Genomic DNA, 7,505 nt, shown 5'->3' on the forward strand with positions numbered 1-7,505 from the left:
GAGTAGGGCTGGGTAAAAGATCTATTAAATCAAATTCGTCTATTAATTTTGATTGATTTTAAAATTTATAAATCATTTAAACTATTAATTAAATTGAAACTTCTCGTTAATTATTATTGTATTTTGAATGGGATCAATATAAATTATTCAATATCAAATGTCACTGATAACGGATTAAATTAATTAATTTTATATCAATCCAATTTATTTTAAAAAATTAATTTAATAAATTTTAATTTCTTCGGTTGGATTTGACTGATGGATTTGAGAGGGAGAAATAATTTTTTGAGATTGTTTATAGTGTTTTTATTGATTATAATAGTACTGTATTAATTCTGATATGTATTATTTAGTTTCTTTACATCAATATAAGTATTCTTGTATTATAAACTATAAAGTTTTTGTCACTTTTTTAATATTACGTGTAAATATTTTTAATTGAAATCAATTATTAAGAAAACAAAATAATAAGACATAGTCAACATTTTAGATAAATATTTTTTTTCCTTTTATTAAAAATGATAAAAGACGGTAAAGATAAATATAAAATATGAAGAAGAAAATATTATGTTAAAAATTCGGATAAATTTGAACAATTTTAAATTATAAATTGGTTGAAATTAATATTTTTATTTTTCACTTAAATAACACCACGGAAAAAGATAAATATCTTATTAATTTTATTGATTATGTTTTTTATATCTAGTACTATAATTGCAGCCGGGAAAAAAATCATCATATTATTTACGTAAATAATATAATAACAACTAAGTTTATCCTATTAAATAGGATCTATTATATGGATCATGTTATTAAACTCTATATCCTATTATATCATTCTCTATATTTAAATAAATTTTATCTTATTTTATTTTTATTAACTAAGTCTTTTTTAGTCTTCCTCTTTCTTGTTTGATCGCTTAAATGTTGAGACACTTTGGAGCTAGAAGGGAGGGGGGAGGGATAGCTTTTCGCACTTCGATGATGATGATTTGCAGCGGAATAGACTCGAAGCAAGCTCCGAATGCTAACACAAAGATTTATTTGATATCCACCTCAAGAAGAGGTGATTAATCTAAGGATTCACACAACAAACTCTCCGCTAAGAAAGAAACTCCTTCTTGGAACAACCGGAGGTGGAGAAACCTCTTACAACTGACACAAGTGTTCAGAGATCGGTGGCCGGCTAGAAGGGGGGTTGGATAGCTAGGTCACCCCCAATTTCACTTCTTCTCTACAAGGTTTGTTACACAAGCGGAATACAAAGACTAAAGCAATGAAAATAAACAAGTAAGAGCACAAACGCTAACATGATTCTTTTACGTGGTTCGGAGATTGCTTGCTCCTACCTCACGGCGTGTCCTTGAGGTGGATGAACCCTTGATCCTTCGGTGGATCAATCCCCCGGCAATCTCCAGCTAGCTCTTACTCCTTCTCAGTGGAGTACAACCTCTCACAAAGGATCTCTTCCTCTTTACAAGATGAAGTTTAAGTTTGGGAGGAAGAGAGTAGACTTGGAAGCTTTGGGCAAAGACTAGGAGTTATTCAACAAGCATGTGTAACCTCCTTCAAGCCCCAAAGCTTCCTATAAATAAGAGGAGAGAGTTGATCATCATATCAACTCATCTCGGCACCAGTCGACTGGAAAAACCATTAGTCGACTGGTGCTACCGTTGGAGGTAGCTAACGACTACTTCGCAGAACCAACGGTATGCCAACGGTCATTTACCAGTCGACTGGTAAAACTATCAATCGACTGGTCACTGCTGGCTGAGCGAACAGAATGCTTCTATTCGCTGTCACTCAACTGCTAAAACATACAGTTGACTGGTGCAGTCGACTGCTAAATCTAGCAGTCGACTGCTAAGACTGCACCTGGTTACATAATCACACTCATCCTCTCTGGAGTTGCCCTTGAAGTCCTCTTCCTCGGTCTTCTTCCCTCAGATGCACCCGAGCCCGCGACTCCTCTCCGTGCCATCCTTCACGTTGCCTTGAAGTCCGCTTTCTTAGGCTCTACTCCGTTGCTCCTCGTCCGGCGGTCCCTCGGATGTCTTCCACACCATCCTTCACCGACTCAAGGATCCGAGACCTAGGATGAGCTTGCCAAGCTTAGCTGCACCAAGCTTCTCATGTGTGTTTCACCAAGTCCTGCAAGACTCAAACGCACATATCAAATACATATGAAAGTCTAACTTAAACTCTTTGACACACACATCAAAACCATGATCGTACCGATCAAGCATAGGTCGATTGCACCAACAACAAGCATACAACTCAATGCAAGAAATAAATACAAGAATACCAGTGGCGGATCTAGTATAGGACTAGGGGGGGCCACGGCCCCCCCCCCCAAGGTGTCGGAAAAGTTTAGGCTATCTCCTGCCCGACCGGCTGATCATGATATAATTCGTCAAAACGGATGCGGAACGCCTGGAATGACATGAGCCGTGTCAAATTTCTGGTATATATTGTTCTAGATCTCACGGCAGCATCTTGTCTGGCGGCAGATCACGGCGGCGGCAGTAACTTTTCCAGCGATATATCATGGCGGAGAGGCAGTGGGGGTGGGGAGGTGAAAAGCTGAGAAGGAACTGAGGAAGGAAGTGGTTTGGACTTTGGTGGCAACGACCAAGACGTGCGAAAAGGGAAGACGGCGTAAGAAAAAAAAATATAGGGTAATTAATTGGGAGTTCATTAGTTTAGGTTAGATTTTGATTAATTCTCAATCTAAATAACTTAATTAAATTTTAACATAAATTATCTTCTAAAATATTATATAAAATCTATTTTATATTCTAAAAATTCCTAAATAAATTTTATATATTTAAATTTATTTATTCTGAAGTCATTAACTAATTATTATTATTATTATTATTATTAATTATTTAATTATTAAATTCATTCTAATAAAAAAAATTATACAATAAATTTTATTTATTTATTTTATAAATCCGTGCCGTGATCGTTCCGTGAAATAATATTGAAATTGAAACGGTAGAGTTTGAGATGACACCAAGATTGTTCTTGCAAACCATGGATCACGCCCTGCGATGGCACCTTCATGGAGCAAATCATCGCACAGTTAGGAGATGCATCAACCCGACCCCCAACCCTAAAACCCCCAAGGTGGAGAAAGAGTTTAGGTTGCCGGTCGCTGACCATCCAATCACGCTGACCTATGACGATGCTTTCGAGCAAGTCATCACATAGCCAGGAGACGTATTAACTCGGCCCCCTCAAACCTAAAATTTTGGATCCGCCCCTAAAGAATACAAAGAAAAACCTCCTTCTTGTTTGAACTCGTGTAGCTTGTAGATGCCCCTTTGACATTGGAAGTGCAACAACGCTTATCTCCAAGATGCTTCAAGAAGCGATGATGAGTAGTTGTAAGCTCGGTGAAGAGAACGGGAGAACTTCTATGCGTTTAAACCTCGCCAACGACTTTATCCTGTCATGATCTAGGGCTCCCAATCGATTGAGCCTCCCAATTGATTGCCACGTCATATCCACACAATCTCAGCCGTCCAAAACCTGTATCCGGCGCAGCAGTCATATCCCAATCGATTAACCAATCGATTGGGGAGGCTTTATCGATTGATTTAGAGCACCTCTGTGCTCTCGTAAATAAATCCAGAATCAATTGACTGATCGATTCAGACTGCCTCGCAATCTTTGAGAAAATAAGCCTCAATCAATTGACCGATCGATTGGAGTATCCCAATCGATCGGCTGATCAATTGTGCTGTCCTTGCTCGTGAAGTTCTCCCAATCGATCAACTATTGATTGGGCTCTGATTCAATCGATCGGCTTATCGATTGACCAACCTTAACTTGACTAACTCAAGTCATCTAGGGGCTCAAATCCAACATTAGGTCAATCATGACCTATTGGGACTCGCTCATGCCTAGCATCTGGTCAACCTTGACCTGCTAAGACTTTGTTACCAAGTGTTTGGTCAATCATTTGACCCACTTAGACTTTTCTAGCTGTGTCAAGTGTCCGATCAACCTTGACCCACTTGGACTTACCGTCTCATGCCAAGTGTCTGGTCCTCCATGACCCACTTAGACTTCCAAACACCAGGTGTTTGGTCACCCTGGACTCACCTGGATTTCCACATGCCTAACTTCACTCACTATGACATTCATCTGGCTTTACTCATAGGATTTTTTTACTGCCTAGCTTCACTCACTAGGTCTTTTACCTGACTTCACTCACTAGGATTTCTCATTTGCTTATCTTCACTCACTAGGTCTTTCACCTGGCTTCACTGATCATTAGGATTTTCCAACTGCCTAGCTTCACTCACTAGGACTTTTCATCTGTCCGGCTTCACTCATCAGGACTTTCCATACCAAGTGTCCAGTCAACACTGACTCACTTAGATTTTCATCATCTGTCAACCTCCCCGTTGGACTTGCCCTTGCCTAACTTTCAATTAGGACTTTCCAGTCAAGTATCCGGTCAACCTTGACCTACTTGACTCTTTTTCACATTAAACTGATCAAACATTGACCAAAGAAGAATTCTTCTAACAATCCCCCTAAATAAACGATTGCACATGCAATTTACATATATTGTCAAACATCAAAATTCAAGCTTAGTCAATCTGGTCAAACTTAACCGAGAAATTATACTAATATTAACTAGAGTATTTATTAATCATCTAAGTAAATATTTGTACCATCATATTATATATATATATATATATATATATATATATATATATATAATATTTCTTTATATACAAAATTAATTGATTTATATTAGTTTGATTTATTCCATTTTAATGATAAATTTTAATCGGTTTAATTTATGAAAAAAAATAATTTAATCGGTTTAATTTTCAGTCAAGTCAGTTTCGTTTTGAACCAATTGGCCTTAGAGAAGATAAAATGGATTTGATTTAGAGAAAAAAATCTTTGAGATTATTTATAGTATTTTTATTGATTATAATCTTATTGTATTTAAATTTAAAATAAATTGAACCAGTCCAATTCATTCTATATTTTTACTTTATAAGATTACTTGTGTAATTAATGGATTATTAAATAATTCCAATTAATGTTATTTGTATTATTTAACTTTGTCAATATAATTAATTTTATATTATAATTATATAAAGTTTTTGTCACTTTTACTAATACATGTAAATATTTTTAATCGAAATCAATTATTAAGAAAATAAAATAATAAGACATAGTCAACATTTTATATAAATATCTCTTTTTCTTTTAAAAAATAAAATACCTTAAACAATGTAAGGACAAATGTTAAAAAGTCTGAGAAGGAAATAGAATCTTAGTCAGAAATCTGATCGCAATCGTCTTTCCCAACTTGATTGCTAAATTTGTTTTTATTTTTTATACTTTAAACGCGGAAATAGCATAATGCAGGATTATGCTAACCGAGTAAACAGCATTATCCCATGAGGAATATGTAGTGAGTTTTTTTTCGAGTAAAAATAGTAATGCTGGGTGATCATTGCTACATTGGTTAGTTTGATAAGGGGAAAAAAAAAACATGTAACAGAGATTAACCCGGTCACCCCCTCCACTGTTATTTGTTTTTTTGTTAATATACCTATGGCAGTACATTTTCCATCGGAAGGTTATTGGAGTCAGAATTTAGTTCAATTATAATTTTCTCTTTGGCATCTTCCTGAATCTGTGTGTGTAGGGGAAGGAAGATCGGTGTTGAAAGACACTAGTGAGAAAACAAATTTTGCTTTTTCATGCATTCATGTTGATGTGGCGGTCCAAAGAGGGCAGCACCATGTGATGTTAAAAAATCAATAAAAGGGAAGATGTGAGAGTCAGAGTTAAGGTCAACGCATAGTAGATATAACCCCTCTTCTAACTAATCGGTTATATACCCTCTCGATCGAGCGTCAATCAAGTCGATCGGGCACAAGCATGAGACTCACATATGTCCAAGTGGACAAGGTATATCCTTGGGGTGTTAGTATGACTAATTTCCTATCCTGTTTTAACATCTCATGCAGCTGAGTCATCGATCAGGGAACCTAGACCCTCATGCAGTTGAGTCATCGATTGGGAAAGCTAAATCCTCTTTGACTTGGGAAAATGTCATTATGACATTATTTATTTATGTCTTGATAAATTGATGTCATCTGCCTTAAATGTCTATTATTAGTCTAAGAGTACGTGGGAAAGGGGAGTAGTTAGAAGGAGCAAAATGGCAGTCTCTCTTATTTGATGTGGTTTTATTAATTATGTAAGTATTATAACTTCATTAAATACATGAGAAAAAAAAATGAAGATTCTCTATAATAGATGCAAAATCATTAAATAAGAAAATACAAAAGGTCCACCAAAAAAGGTATAAAAGGATAGTGCTAAGAGAAAACAAGGGACAAGGTTCTTCTTCCTAAATCAACTTCCTTTCGACTTGTCTCTTGCAATCATCTTTTCAACAATGGTCAACTTTCCTGCCAGCACACCGGCGAGTCAATCTCGAGGATCTCGAAGCAAGATCAAATTGCGTTGTCTAGGGAACTCTACCCCTGAACCAAATACTCATGGATGACATCAGACATATTACTCTAACTCAAGTAGAGTTGACCCAAATTGTAGCTGACATCGTAAGAGATACGCTACTGCAACAACAAGTGAACTAGGTGTAACAATAACAGGCAATAGGACCTCAGGAGAAACTAAGTCTCCCTCCACCTAGAATGGTGCCTCCTACACAAACGGAACAACCCCACTTGTCCTGATCTGACATCAAGGCAAACTGGTGGTGTGGGGCCTTATCTGATAGGGCACCCTGGGGGCACTCGATCAGTGGAGTCATCCATTGGAAATAATCCCCCATGCAATTTCGCTCGGTCGTAGGCACCAACAAAGGGTCGATGGGGAAATCGGGTCATTTCTCCTTTCAGCGTCGATATTTTGGAGGATCCGTTGCCTCGCCGTTATCGACCACCAACTATAGGAAACTACAGTGGTGCAACGGATCCCGATGACCATATTTGTAAGTTCGAGAATGTAAAATACCGGAAAATAGGCGAATATTAATAAGGGAATTTTCCGGAATTTTTCGGGAATTTTTCAGAGCTCGTACGGATAAGTTCACGGGGATAAAAACGGGACCGGGAAAAAGCCTGTTTATGCTACCCATTTAAGTAAGGAAAAGTTTATTTTCTTTTTCTTTTCCTAATTCTTTTTCTTTTTCTTATTTTTCGTTTTTTTTCCCGTGTCCTCACCCAAATCTCGCCGAGTCTTCTTCTCTTCCGCGCGCTCGACGTGATCTCCCCGAGTCCCTTCTCTCGCGCCGACGCTGCCCTAACCACCCACGGCGGTTCCTCCTCTCCCACGCATGCATAAGGTCGGGACAAGGAGCAAGCGACATTGCTTATCTTCTCCCAAGCGCCGGCGACGCTTGCACCAGCCGTGCCCTAAATCCGTCGCCGGTCGAGCCTTCTTCCCACACGAAACCAGCCAATCGCCGGCCTCCTCCTCTGTGCGTGTGCCTGGCT

This window comes from Zingiber officinale, chromosome 6B, assembly GCF_018446385.1.
Source record: "Zingiber officinale cultivar Zhangliang chromosome 6B, Zo_v1.1, whole genome shotgun sequence".
Classification (NCBI taxonomy): Eukaryota; Viridiplantae; Streptophyta; class Magnoliopsida; order Zingiberales; family Zingiberaceae; genus Zingiber; species Zingiber officinale.